This window comes from Protopterus annectens, chromosome 15.part0 (assembly GCF_019279795.1).
Source record: "Protopterus annectens isolate FY-2018-M chromosome 15.part0, PAN1.0, whole genome shotgun sequence".
Lineage (NCBI taxonomy): Eukaryota > Metazoa > Chordata > Ceratodontiformes > Protopteridae > Protopterus > Protopterus annectens.
The window spans coordinates 740,384,185-740,399,060 of record NC_056749.1 but is presented as its reverse complement, the minus strand read 5'-3'; positions in this window follow the sequence as shown (position 1 = coordinate 740,399,060).

Sequence of the window (14,876 nt, the reverse complement as noted above, 5' to 3'; positions counted from 1 at the left end):
CCTTAGTTTCCCTTTACCTGTCTGCTAATCTTCTTATAGTTTTCCTTCCCCACCCTCTCCTTTTTTTTGGCAAATTTAGTGTGCGTGTGTTGTATACAGGTCCCTCCTTAGTTTCCCTTTACCGGTCTGCTAATCTTCTTATAGTTTTCCTTCCCCACCCTCGTTAGTGCGTTAGGGAGTGTGCTGTGTGTTGGGGCCTAGCGTGTGTGTTTTCTTTCGATATGTCTGAGGCCCCAAAAGCTGTTTTTTCCAAATGCACCGAGTGTGGCCATAAGCTATCCCCAGCGGATGGCCACACTTGGTGCGTGTTGTGCCTTTGGGTTGGACACCTGTCGTCAGGTTGCTCCATATGTGCGGTGTTCAACCCCAGGGCACTTAAGGACCGGAGGACCAAGCTGGTTCTGGCGGGACTGCTGCCCCCGGACTCTGCTTCGGCCTCCGGTCCCACGGTGGCTCCTGCTACAGCTACTGCCACTCCTGCCTCCCTTCCACTGGCCGGGACTCAACCTCCCGCTTCGAGCCAGGAGGATAGGGAGTCCAGGAAAGAGAAGCGGAAGGAGAAGCACCACAAGCGGTGGGCCGAGGCCTCTTCATTGGCCCCGCCGGCTAAGCGGTCTTCTCCCTCCAGGACTTCTGAGCCTTCCACCCCTCGGCTCCGGTCTCCTCCTTTTTCACTGGGACTGGAGGAGGAGGAGGCCCGGCCCCCGTCGAGGTCATTGAGGCGGCACTCCAGTCCTGCCTCGGTGGCCTCATCCAGATCCACCCGAAGCCTGACTGACGCAGACTTGGATCGGATGATGAGAAGATTCCTCCAGGCCCAGCTGCAGATGGGAGTGTTCCTGCCCCCCCCCTCTCCGGGGGGGAGTTCGACACCTTTTTTTGCCCCAATTGCTCCTTCTCCGACCTGCTTCCCGGGTTCTGAGTTTTCGGAACCGGGTAGCGTCGGCGCCGACAGTATCTGCGCCAACACTTCGGTGCTGACAATGCCCTCTAGTCTGTCGGGTCTGTTTTCTTCGGATCCAAACTCTCGGAGCAGAGAGCTGAGCTTCGGATCAGAGGGTCTCAGTGTGCCTTCGGCTCCGCCCAGGTCGGAGCATACTGTACCTTCGGATCCGACCGCGTCTGCTCCGGCCCAGATCCGCCCGTCTGATCCAAGGGGGGGTCTGCTCTCTGATCCGAGAGAGAGCGGCTCTCCTTCGGCATTCGACGTAGTGGAGAGGGTTCTGTTGAGGGATTCCAGACCCCCCGGCCTTGGCTACGGCTCCACCCTGCACCCCATCTCAGATGGGTCCGACTTCCGTCAGCCAGTCCCAGGGACAGTCTGCTCCAACGTCCCAGGTCGTTCCGTTGGAACATGATGTTGCTGGTGAGGTCTCCTCGGACAACCCCCCCCCCCCCGAGGAGATTCCTCACAAGCGCAAGTGCAGCACTTGGACTCCCCTGAGTCCTTGACCGAGGACACAGATTTGGAGGAAGGGGAAGGTTCCCCAAGATCACCCCCGAGGATGTCTCATTTGGAGACCTCATGGAGATGCAGGATTGGGGGGGGGGTCTGCCCCAAAGCCTACCTCGGACGAATCTGTGTTCCTGGAGGCATTTGAAGCAGGCCCGTCTACCTCTTTGGTGTCCCCTCCAGCCGACCCCTTGGTAGATCTGATCACTACCAGGGCGTGGAAGGAACCGGACACTGTGGAGCCAGTCCCAAAAAGACCTGACAAAATACTTAGTCCACCCTTCGACAGAGCTCATTGGAGTAAGGGAACCCCTGTAGATGTCATGTTGGTGGCGGCGGCCACTAAAAGTGAATTGGCCCAGGAGAGTCCCTCGGTCCATCCTCCAGACAAGGAGTCTCGGTCGATGGATCGATTAGGGAAGTGGGTTTTTAGTTCAGCTACCTTCTCAATGAGGTCACTGAACTACATGGCACATGTCACACGACTGCAGCGAGACCTTATCAGAGTACGCCGCTTCGCCCCAGAGTCCATGTCGGCGGGAGGACAAACAGTTGTACTCTTCCCGAATGGCCACTCTTATGTCTGGGTCTAACACCTCTATGCGGCTACTGTCCCACGCCATGGAAGGGGCCGTTAGAGCTAGCGGAGCAGGCGTAGTTATGAGGCGACAGGCCTGGCTCCGCCACTGTGATTTCACGGAACCCTTTAAGGCGTCTTTTGCTAATGCCCCTTTCGATGGTTCTGCCCTTTTTGGCAAAACCGTATGCGATTACCTTGGTCCAGAGCGAGAAGGACGGGAAGATGTCTGCCATCGGAGTCCGCTTCTCTGCTCCCCAGAGGTCCTTTTCCAAGAACCAAAAGGGGCAATGATTCCGGAAGTCGCAACAGCCCCGTTTCGCTCCGGACCCCCAGTCCTTCCGCGGCAGAGGAGGACAGGGTGGATGCCGCCCTAGAGGCAGAGGGGGCCCGAGGAACTTTGGGTCCAGAGAACCGTTCTCTGACCGGCCCTGAAGGGTTACCCGACTGCTCCACTCTGGAGGCAGTCAGGGGCGCTTCTCGAGACACCTAGCAGCTTGGGAGTCCATCACGACCGACCGCTGGGTGCTTCGCATCATATCCAGTGGTTACCAGATCCCTTTCTCCCATTTCCCTCGCAATCCCAGACACCTCCCCGACGTCCCACCCGAGCAGAGGGAGGCCGCAGCTGCAGAAATCCAGCGGCTGCTAGAAAAAAAGAGCCATCCAGCACGTCCCCCCAGACCAGTATGGATCAGGCTTTTACTCCAGGTTCTTCTTGGTGCCAAAAAAGACGGGGAACTTCAGACCGATCCTCGACCTATCCCTCTTGAACCTGTCAGTAACCAAGGAAAAGTTCCGGATGGTCATCTTCAATCCATTCTCCCCCTCCTGCGGGAGAACGACTGGATGTGCTGTATAGACCTCAAGGATGTGTACTACCACATTCTGATGGACAGACGATCCAGGAGGTTTCTCCGCTTCCAGCTAGGAGCCAGCCATTACCAATTCAGGGCCCTCCTCTTTGGTCTCACCACAGCCCCCAGGATTGTCACCAAAGTTCTGTCGGTGATGGCGGCCCACCTGCGACTGCAGGGCATTCAGATATTCCCATACCTAGACGACTGGCTCCTGACTGCCCCCACAAGGCATCTACTCTGCGCAGCCAGAAACTCCTTTCTTCACCTAGTGGCCAGGCTGGGGATCACCATCAACATAGAGAAATCCTCCCTTTCTCCAACTCAAACCATAAATTTCATCGGAGCAAGGTTGGACACAAACGGGCGTCTAGCCCTCTTAACTCCAGACAGAGTGCGGACCTTACGACTCAATGTGCTGGCCATCCTCCTACCCCAGGCACCCTTGGCGGAATTGGTCCTGAGGGCTTTGGGTTCGATGGCGGCCACCATCAACCTATTGCCGATGGTGCGTCTGAACATGAGTCCTGCAATGGACTCTCCAAGTTCAATGGTCTTTTCTGCAATTCCCTCTGTACCATCCTATTCCCCTCAGCAGGGTTTGCAAGGAGGCCCTCTTATGGTGGCTCCAATCCCGGACCTCCAGAAGGGGCGCCCCTTTTCTATGTCCCCTCCCCTAACCACGGTGACCATGGATGCCTCTCGCCTCGGGTGGGGGGGGGAATTGTGCGGGCAGGACAGTCCAAGGCATGTGGAACAGCACTGAGACCTCTCTGCATATAAATGTCCTAGAGATGAGGGCAGTGCTTTTGGCGTTGCAAGCACTACAGAGCCTTCTTCCCGTAAGAACGATTGCAATCCAGATGGACAACATGGCAGTAGTCTGGTACATCAACAAACAGGGAGGAACCAGGTCTTATCCCCTTTGTCGAGAGGCCATGAGAGTGTGGGAATGGGCGATTTCCACCAACCGCTTTCTTATAGCGACGCACATTCCGGGACGGTCCAATATTTTAGCAGACCAGTTGAGTTGCACCATCCTCCCGCCGTATGAGTGGTCTCTGAACCCAAAGTAGTGAAGCAGATATTCTCCACTTGGGGTTAACCTTGTTGCGATCTTTTCGCCTCTCCTTTAAATGCGAAATGCAACGACTACTTCGCTCCAATTCCCCCACCCGGGGAATCCCCACGAGACGCTCTGGTGCATGCTTGGCCCCCTGGTCTCCTTTATGCTTACCCTCCTCTTCCGCTGATGTTGAAGTTTCTTCAGAAAGCCAGTCGGTTGCAGAACAAGATAATCCTCATTGCGCCATTCTGGCCTCGCCAGGCTTGGTTCCTGTATCTTTTTGGTCTCACCTAGTGAATCCTCCCTGGATTCTGGATCCCATTCCAGATCTCATAACCCATCCATTGGCTCTTCCGACCCTGAATCTGGATAGCCTCAAGCTCATGGTTTGGTTGATCCAGTTCCAAGGTTAGCTAGGACTCCCGGTATCTCTTCCCAGGTCAAAGCTATTCTGGTGGCTGCGCATAAGCCATCCAACAGAAAGGTCTATGATAGCAAATGGAAACGTTTTTCTATTTGGGTGGAGAACAGGGATCTAGATGCTTTCACAGCTCCGTTGCCTGCGGTGTTAGATTTCCTATCAGGACTCTTCGATCAGGGCGCCAGCTCCTCTACAGTCAAGGTTCAGTTGGCGGCTATCTCTCACTATCACGTAGAAAGCGACCTTGGACTGTTAATCTCCTCCAAGTTATGCAAGGCCTTTCTGAAGGGTACCTTTTTACTCAGACCCCTGGTGAAGGGAAGCAGTCCCTCCTTGGGACTTAACTTTGGTATTGCAGGCACTTACAGCCCCTCCCTTTGAACCTGCAACTTCAGTAGATCTGAAATTTTTATCATGGAAAACTGCCTTTCTTGTAGCTATCACTTCAGCTCGAAGGGTTTCCGAAATTCAAGCCCTTTGTGCAAAACCATCTTATTTGTCCTTCCACAATGACAGAGTCTACCTCAGGACCAATCCCTTCTTTCTTCCAAAAATTGCATCCGAATCGAATATTAGTCAGTCCATTAACCTACCAATTTTTTTCCCCAACTACCAAAACAAAGGGGAACATAAGTTACATCTGTTGGATCTGCACAGATGACTGCGCTTTTATTTACACAGAACAGCTGGTCATAGGCAATCAGATCAGGTGTTCATTTCCTTTGCCAAATTTAATTTAGGAAAGGCTGTTTCCAAAGTCACACTGTCCAGATGGATTTCTCAGTGTATTCGGTTGGCATATGAAAGTACTGGTCGGCCCGCACCTCTAAGAGTTCATGCCCACTCTGTCTCTACCTCAGTGGCCTTTCGTTCTAGACTCTCGTTGGATGCTATCTGCTCAGCAGCAACATGGGCTTCGTCTCGTACCTTCATTAATCACTACAAGCTGGATATTGTCTCCAGATGGAGAGCATCCTTTGGCTGTGCAGTGCTCCGGAACATCCTTCCTTGAGGACCGCCCAAGATTTAGGTAGCTGGGGACTCTGTCCCATAGGTTGATGCACAAATGAAGTTAACTACTTCAGATTAAGAAGTTATGTACTCACCATAACGTTCCATCTGAGTAGGTAAACTTCATTTGTCAGCAACTGACCCCCCCCCCTCCGTCCCCCTGACCTTTGGATGTTCGAGATGTTACCTTCCTTATGGCAAGGGTATGTGGCTAGTTTTGCGGGTGATTTTTGTATGCTTATCTAGCTGTGGGCAAACTCTATCTGAGGTCAGGTAGGGTTGGCAGGGGATTATGGGTAGGGGAGGAGCTTGGAGCTCGGATCTATGCTGTTGAAAACTGCCGGCTCGGATCCGATATGGATCCGAAGACCCCTAGGTTGCTGACAAATGAAATTTACCTACTCAGATGGAACGTTATGGTAAGTACATAACTTCTTATTATGTGGTACATAAACAAGCGGGGGGGGGTACCCATTCCTACCCCCTTTGCAGACTAGCCATGGCCTTGTGGAACACAGCCTTGACTTACCAAATACATCTTCAAGCTCAATGCCTGCCAGGAAAGCAAAATATTCCAGCAGACGACCTAAGCAGAAATCTTATGGACCCGCACGAATGGAAACTGGATCCACAAATCTTTAGCATGTTAACACAGAAGTGGGGAAGCCCAAACATAGATCTATTTGCCTCTCCCCAAAACTATCAGTTGGACAAATTCTCCACAAGAACTCATCACAAAAAAGCATGGAAAGTGGATGCTCTATCCTTCAGCTGGAAAAACCTATGAGTCTATGCCTTTCCCCCTCTGCTTCTAATCTCCAAGATCTTACTAAAACTCAAACGGGGAAAAAAACAGAAATGATTCTAACTGCTCCGGACTGGCCTCGCCAACACTGGTACCCACTTCTAAGGAATATGTCGCACCTTCCTCTGTGGTACTTGCCTCAAACACCTCATCTACTGTCTCAGCAGAACTATCAAATTCTGCACACTCGGCTCCAAACTCTGAATCTTGCAGCATGGCTAATCAGCCAACTAATTATTCAAACCACACCTCTCAATAAACCTGTGATGGATGTCATTTTGGAATCCAGAAGGCTTAGTACTAGGAAATCTTATGCTGATAAATGGAAGAGATTCTGTGCTTGGAACCAAGCACAAGGAATAGACACAGCAAAGCCCAATATTCCTCAGATTTTACAGTACTTAACTGCGATGCTTGACAAGGGCCTATCTTTTTCTTCAATAAAAATCCATGCCTCTGCCATCTCGGCTCATTACAACACAGAGCCTCGCCTCTTTTCTCATCCACTGTTAAAACAGTATCTCAGAGGGGCCAAAATTTAAGGCCTCCCAGGAGAGCAGCAACTCCTGCATGGGACCTCAATTTTGTGCTGGAAAAACTCACCCTGCCTCCTTTTGAACCAGCAACTACTGCGGATATAAAATTTCTATCTTGGAAGACTGCGTTTCTTTTGGCAGTCACTTCAGCTAGAAGGGTTTCAGAACTACAGGCTCTCATGGCAGTGGAGCCTTTCATTATATTTTACCCGGACAGGGTGGCCAACCCTTCCTTTATGCCTAAGGTGGTATCCAGTGTGGCTCTTAACCAGACTCTTCACCTGCCAACATTTTTTTCCAAATCCGCAGAACAAGAGGGAGCTGATTCTGCATTCATTGGATGTACATAGACAACTAAGATCTACTTAAACAGAGCAAAATCTCTAAGAAAGTCTGAGCAACTACTGGTAGCATTTGCTGCAGGATCAGAGGGGAAGGGCTATATCAAAGCAGACTATTTCTAAATGGATAAGCCACTGCATTCGTTTCTTCTATTTGCACCATGGTAAACCTGTGCCCAAGGGGATCAGATCCCATTACACCAGGGCTGCCTCTGCTTCAGCAGTTTTTCTCAGAGTGGTCCCAACCAAAGACATTCTAGAAGCTGCTACTTGGAGCTCTGTTCATACGTTCACAAAGCATTATCATTTACCTCTCTTCTCTAAATCTAGGGCAGGCTTTGCCACTGCAGTCCTGCAGGGCCTTATAGCTGCTCCTAATGCTGTTTAGTTCCATCCTCCCATCCATAGCTTTGGGATTCTACCCAAATGTAATGATTGCAACAGTGAAACACAAAGAACATAGTACAGTTGGGTACACTTACCATAAATGTGAGTGTGTGTATTCACTGTTGCAGTCTGGGTTACCCACCCGCCATCCCCCATTCTATACCTTTTCTTTTCTTCACTATACTCAAAAGCCTTTGTGGTGTATTTGCTTTTAGTTGAAGGTAAATTTTATGTTTCTAAGGTGCATTTGTATATTTACAGTTTATATATTCATGCTCCCCCATTTGGGGGGCACCTGACATCTGGGGCAAGAAAAACTGATTTAAAATGGCGTCTGCTGCATGTTTTATACCCCTGACGACATGACGACATAGAAGGGGAGACAGCAACCGACGCAGGACCAAAGACTTTGTTATTCAGGCCGACTGAGGGTAACCTGCCAGCAGATTACCCAAATGTAATGACTGCAACAGTGAATACACTCTAACATCTACATTTATGGTAAGTGTACACAACTGTACTTATTCCCCAGTGATGACTGCAGAAACGTGAGTCTTCTGCACCATGACCTCTGACATACCAGCCATTTTTTTACCCTCTACATTGGAGACTTCTAGTATTTATTATTATAGATTCTTGCAACTGGTGTACATTATGGCAGAATCCAATCACTCCAGGTTGGGAGTAGACTTTCCTCTAAAAACACTTGTCACCATTAGCATCTGCCAGGGTTCCTTGCTGGGAGCACTACTCTTTGGCATCTACTTTGCTGATATCCGACTTACATTAGGCATCCCAGGTTAAATTAGTTTGCTGATAACTGCCAAGACTGAGTTGTCTTCAACTTACCAGAAAGTCACTTGTTAATACCGAAAGGGCCCAACCCTCACAATCTTATGGTATTAGGACCATGGACTAAAGCTTAAACACATAAATGCAGTATTGTATTTCTGTTAAGAATACTCCTGCACCCCATAAAAGACCATTCCCCCTAAAACACCCCATACTGCTGTTAAAGAATGGGTTCATTCATGGATGGTAAACTTTTTTTTTTTTTCTTTGACTAGCATGTGTTGACTGTCAGTAGAACATTTTTTTTTACATAACTTGAGTAATTACTAAGGGTATACTTTTTTGGTCAAAGGTAGTGTCTGGACATGACAGAAGTACATATGTAAATGTAATGCCCTCTTTGACATGTTTGTTTCCAGGTGAATCACCCAACTAGAAAAATCAGTTCCCTTTGCAATGAAAATCACTGGTATGTGTTCCCTAAACTGCACAGAGTAACTGAAAGCCCTGCCTCTCTGTCTGTAACGGACATCTGAGTGACAACTTCTGCCTTGCTTACAGGACATCAAACAACCCTGTCTTGTTTGTTTGATCTCTCCACAGGTTCGAAAAGCTTGAACTCCAAACCCCCATTGTAGAGAAGTCACCCTAGATCGCAATATAATCGGAACATGTGAGTGGTTTACATCTGTCCTATAAAATCTTCCACAAAACCTTAATTTCCATATCCAATCAAGCCATTCTATAAACCGAACCTCGATTGAGCAGATGGGGATCCAGGAATTTGCCCCCTAGTTTGGTGCTCGAATCCCTGGATAAGAACAAGTAGAAAGAATTATAGTGGCATGGCTGAAAAACGGTCTACTTGGACCTATTGCCTAGTATCTGCCACTGAACCTGTAAAGTTATTACCTGTCACTCCTAATCCCATTTAGTCAAAAACAAAAGAACTCTGCCCATCTTGTAAAATGTTACTTCTGCAGCTATCTGAATCTATGGTGGTTTCCGTTTGTTTTGTGGTTTCACAGAAGATGCACTATTTAGCCTCTGTCTGCCATGGTATACTGAAGCTTTTGCTGATTGTTTACTTGAGTAGTTCTAATGCAGCTCACTGTGGGAGGATTTTCAGGCAGAGAGCTTTGATCATAGGAATTCTTTACTTGAGTAGTTGTTCTAATGCAGCTCACTGTGGGAGGATTTTCAGGCAGAGAGCTTTTATCATAGGAATTCTAAGTCAAACAAGTCTGAAGACCATGTGTGTCATGCCACACCACCCCCGAGGTGTACCCCCAACTTCCAGTAGGCTGAAACGCATCAGGCTGGGAATGAACTTGCGGGTATCTATGCAGATGTCAAGGTTTGTCTTGAAGGAGCTTTAGTGTTGTGCTTTAACATGCAAGGGCAGTTTGTTCCAGAGAGGGGTAACCATCAGGTAATGTATCTCTCCCTCTAGAGTGTTTTATGTGTATATTTGTTGATGCTTACTAAGTTTATGGCCAAGGAGACTGTTGAGAAGGTCGTCCACATTACCCAGTACTGATGTGAGGCCAGCAGTGTCTGTCATTAGCTAAATAAACTTTCTCCATGTACTCCTAGTGAAAAATTGTGATCACCCATCCCATCCTCCCAATTTGTATTAAAGGTTGCTAGGGAGGCATGCTGCTTGAAACGAGGATAGTCTATTCCCAAAATGGGGGATATGTTGTATTAGGTATCTGTCACGGTATCTGGTGTTGATGTGGTAGGTTAATTTTAGGCTTTTAGAGTTTATCACTGGTTTTATTTAGGTGAAGTAGTTGAGTTCTTTGCACAGAAGGCAAAGCACAGGCCACCTCCAATACTCTGTGTGGACAGAGTAGCCAGTGACCATTGGTCTACTGCATCTGTAATCTTGTCAGATAAGATTGTGTAGGCACTATCTGCCCTTGACAAAACTAAGTAGTTGTGAATCCTTTTAGGAGAGTTGTAATGTTGCATTTTTAAGAATTCACATGTAATGTGTCCATGGTGCAAATTGGGTCAGTTAGGCTGATGAGACTGTAATTCCTGGGGGTTGTGGTAAGGCTGCATATTTTGTCAGGGTACCACTACATGTTTTTCTTTCCCTACCATGGGGGACAGATCACATGTCGTCTTAAGTTAAAGAAGTGTATAGGAAGGGGTCGATGAAGACCTGTTTGGGTGATAAGATTATTTGGGCCCATGGAAGTGGTATTTTTAATTTTAGATTTCGAACAGGATATATTCCATGGTCCTCGTGATCTTAGAAGGTGCGTAGGCTCTGTAGGATGTAATGTCCTTAAATTGTATCTGAAGTAAAATTGGTACTAAATTCTCTGCAGGTATGTTAGTTGTGTGTTTACGGTCAGAATGGGTAATACCACTTCTGATTAGTTCTGCACGTTAGACTTTTTTTTCCCCCCTATTTTCCTAAAGTACTGAATGGATTTTTTGTTACCTTTGGCTTGTAATGCCATTTTTGGTTCAGGTTCACTTTTGGTCTTTCTAATTGTCATTTTTAGTTTAGATTTTCTTTTTGGATGGTCATTTGATGTTGTGTCTTTTGGCTTTTCCCGGTTAGGGGTCGCCACAGCGGAACTCCGGTCCGCTACTGATTGGCAGTAGATTTTTACATGCAGAGTTGCCAGCCCTGACGCACAACCTTCATCGAAGATATGCCCATTCACACATGTCTCCACACAGAAGATGCTGTAGCTGAGAATCGAACCGGACAACGTCTTACTGTGAGGCGACAACGCTACCGCAGCGCCACCACCGCAGTTGGTCATTTGATGATTGTAGATAATTTTTTCCCCTTTTGCTTTAGAGCTTGTTTTATAGCGTTGGACCACTGTGGTGGTTTATTTTTAGACTTCTCATTGTGTTTGTGTCTACTTTGGACTGGTAGATGTGTATACATTTTTAATGTGGGAGCATAGTTCAAATGAAAAGCAGCTGAAGCTTCATGGGACGTGGCGACATTCTTCATAAGCTTAGGTAGGTCATCCTAGAATGTAAACATATTTGTGTTTGAAGTCCTTTAATTCAGAATCATTTATCATTGAGGGGTCAGTGGCTTTAAAGGAGAACATTACCTAATGTATGGTCCAACTTTTCCAAGGATGGAAATACTAAAGGCTTGTCATACTTGGAGGCAGTGTTGTTAAGGACCACTTTGAGTTAACTAGCAAACTAGGGGACAGAGTTATTTATTTGGTCTAGGAATGTTTCTGAGTGTACCTAACTTTTAGAAGTGTATGTTCATAGGTTCATACTAGGCTATCTGCCCGAGGGCATTTACAAGCCTAGCCCATAGTTTTGTGGCTTACGCCACCCCTTTAGTATGGGGAACTATACCCATTATTTTGCTGTGCCTCTGTTGAGCACCATTAATTGAAGGATAACTGAAATCGTCCAATATGAAAGTATCTTGATAAGGTAGTTGATGTGCTGCTTAACCATGTTAGTCTGTTTTTATATATTTTTGTTGTAAAGCAGTCTGTCCTTTGCTTTAGCTTAAATTTAGAACTTTCTTGCATTATCTCTGTGAAGCTTGTGGATTTTTTGCATGGATATCTTCGGGAAATGTGGACATAGAAGGATATCTCCATGATATTCCTGTACCTGAACAAGCTGCTAATGCATGCATTCTCTCAGGAAGGTCTGTTAAAACATCTCCGCTATACTGTCTGTCTTCCACAGAGTCTGGGGTTTACAGTAAATGTAAAAATTCTGTGTTGACCCCTACTTACAACTTGGTCTTGGCTGAAGGCTATACTCTTACTGGCCTGCCTTCCTCATGAGGGAAGTTCTTGGGACTCCAGGGTTCATGGCAGCATCCATCTGCATGGTTCCTTTTGTAAAACTACATATGAAAAGGATCCAGTTGTACCTACATTCTCTCCGATTGCAGCATTGTCACCCTCTGGCCATTAGGAATACCACATCTTCCTTTTCTGAAGAAAGAATTTCAGTGGTGGATATCTCAGATACAGCTTAATCCTGGCGTTCTGTTCAAACCAGTGGTTCCTTCACAGGAGATGCAGTGAAATTCTTCAGACTTGGCTTGAGGAGCATGGACAAGTTCCCTTAAATTTCATGGGCAGTGGACCCCCAAACATGGGACAGAACACATGAATGTGAAAGAAATGGGTGCACTTATTTAGGCCATACAGTTTTTCTTCCACTCATGGACTCAAGTCCCCTCAGGATCTTCACAGACCGCAAAACAGTCATAGTGTATAAACAAGCAGGTGGAACCAAGTTTTATAAACTATGCAGACCAGTTCTTCTAGCTTGGGAGCAGGTCATAAAAGCAAACCTGTCCCTACAAGAAGTTTACATTCCCTCTCAGGACAATGTCCTGGTGTATTTTTTAAGCAGATCATGGAAGGACCCTCACAAGTGGGTGTTTCTCCATTTGTGGACTATTTGCCTCTATTCACAACAAGCATTTTAAGCTATTTTGCTCAAGGAATCCTTACCCACAGGCCTGGAGGAAGGATGCCATGTTTTTTTCCTTGGAAGGGAAGGTTTCTTTATGGCTTTCCCTAATCCCAGAGTTTCTATTAAATATCCAGAGAGACGAGCCAAAAATTGTCTGGTGACTTCCTTTTGGCCCAGGCAGGATTGATCCCCCTCCCCCCTCTGTCTGGCCAATGGCAGTGTGGATGATCCTTTTCAGACACTGGTTTCCTTAAGTGAGGAAAACTACCACTAGAAAATCTTAAGTATCCAAATGGAAAAGGTTTTCTGCTTAGTGTTGTATTAGCGGGCAGAATCCTACCCAAACTGGAATTCCAAGTTTTCTGTCAGATGTGTGAGTTAAGAGCTGTTCTGACCTGCTCTGTTAAAGCACATTTGTCTACCATTTCTGCACGTTTGCCTGAGGACCAACCACTGCTTTCTAAACTTGAGGTAAAAGTTTCTTAAGGGAGTGTCCTTCATCTGAATCCACCTGGGAAGACCCTTCCTCCACTGTGGGGCCTAAACCTTTTCTCGGAAAAAACTTAACTCGGCCACCTTTTGAGCCGTCTGATTCCACTTCTGTGGAATTATCAACATGAAATAACTTTCTACTGGTGACCCTTACTTCCGCTAGGAGTTTCTGAGCTTCAAGCACTTATGACCTCTCCTTCCTTCCTAACCTTTCAAAAGGGCAGGGTTTCTCTGAAGGTCGACCCTTCCTTTTTGTCTAAAGTAGTCAATAAGTTGTTCCTCAACCAGGCCATAAATCTTCCCAGTTTCTTCTTAAACCCTCAGAAAAAAGGTGAAATTATCCTTTATTTTGTGGATGTGCAAAGGCAGCTCAGATTTTATTTGGGCAGCTCTGATTTTATTTGGGCAAGATTAAAGACATTCTGTAAACTGACTAGCTGTTATTTCCTTCCTAGAGGCCATGCTGAGCAACCCTGTCTGCAAGCAAACTATGGAGTTCCAAGTCCATTTCCTTTTGTGATAGCCTTCATGGTAAATCCTTACCTTCTGTGGTTAAAGCCCACTCCACTGGAGCATTGGCTTCTTCTGGAGCCTTTTATAAAGAAATTGATTCCAAAGCTATTCTAAAAATAGCCAGATGTTCTTCGTGTTTCACTGTTGCAGTCATTACATTTGGGTAATTTGCTGGCAGGTTGCCCTCAGTTGGCCTGATTAACAAAGTCTTGGGGCTTGAGTCGGTTGCTGTCCCTTCTTCCATGACGTCAGGTCGTCAGGGGTGTAAAACATGCAGCTGACACCATTACATCAGTCTTTGTTGCCACGTGGTGCCCGAAGCAGAAGCAGTTCACAAGTGCCGGTTGGCAGACTCCTGAAATTTTTGTTTTCTAGTTTCAGAACCAAAGTCTTCAACTAAAAGCTAAGTACCCCGTTGGGGAAACTTTTTCTTGCTACTTACCGATGTCGGTAAAAGTTAATAATTGCATTACTTGTGGGAAGCAAATACCTCCTAAAGATTTTCATTTGTACTGTATTCCTTGCCTAGGCCCTGACCACAGCTTACCTTGCTGTTGGTTTTGTGCTAAATTTAATCAACACACTATTAAACGTTGGTATAATTTTGCTTCTAAATATTTTGGCTCATGATTTAATTATCCAGAAAAGTCGTCTGTTAGCAATCCGACTACCGGAATACCTAAAAAAAAAAAAAAAAAAAAAAAAAAAAACCACAAAGAAAAAGACTGAGACAGGCCGTCGCGGTCCAAAACGGACTACGCTTCTCCTAAGCCAGTCGCCAGTTTGCCGGTACTCAGTGGGGCGTTTTCGCAGCCCCTGATACCCGCCACTTCTGATTCGCAGGCTTCTACTGAGACCCATTTGGAGTCTGGTACGCCGCGAGATGCTTCAATTATGGAATCCGCTGATGTCTCTACCTTAGATGGGTCCGGAGCCGCTGTGCAGGCACCGGCTTCTGAGGGTGTTTTCAGGCCTACAGATTTCTACATTAGACCGACTCAGTCTTCAAAACTAAGGCCAAAATCTATGTCTAAAAAAATGACTTGTGGGCCACATGTACAGGCCCTTATGCCTAAAAAAAAAAATGATCAAAATCGCTGAAGATTTAATTACTCTGATCAGGGGTAGCCAACCCCCTCCTTCTAAGAGGCCTAGGCAAGACATTGATTATGAATCTTC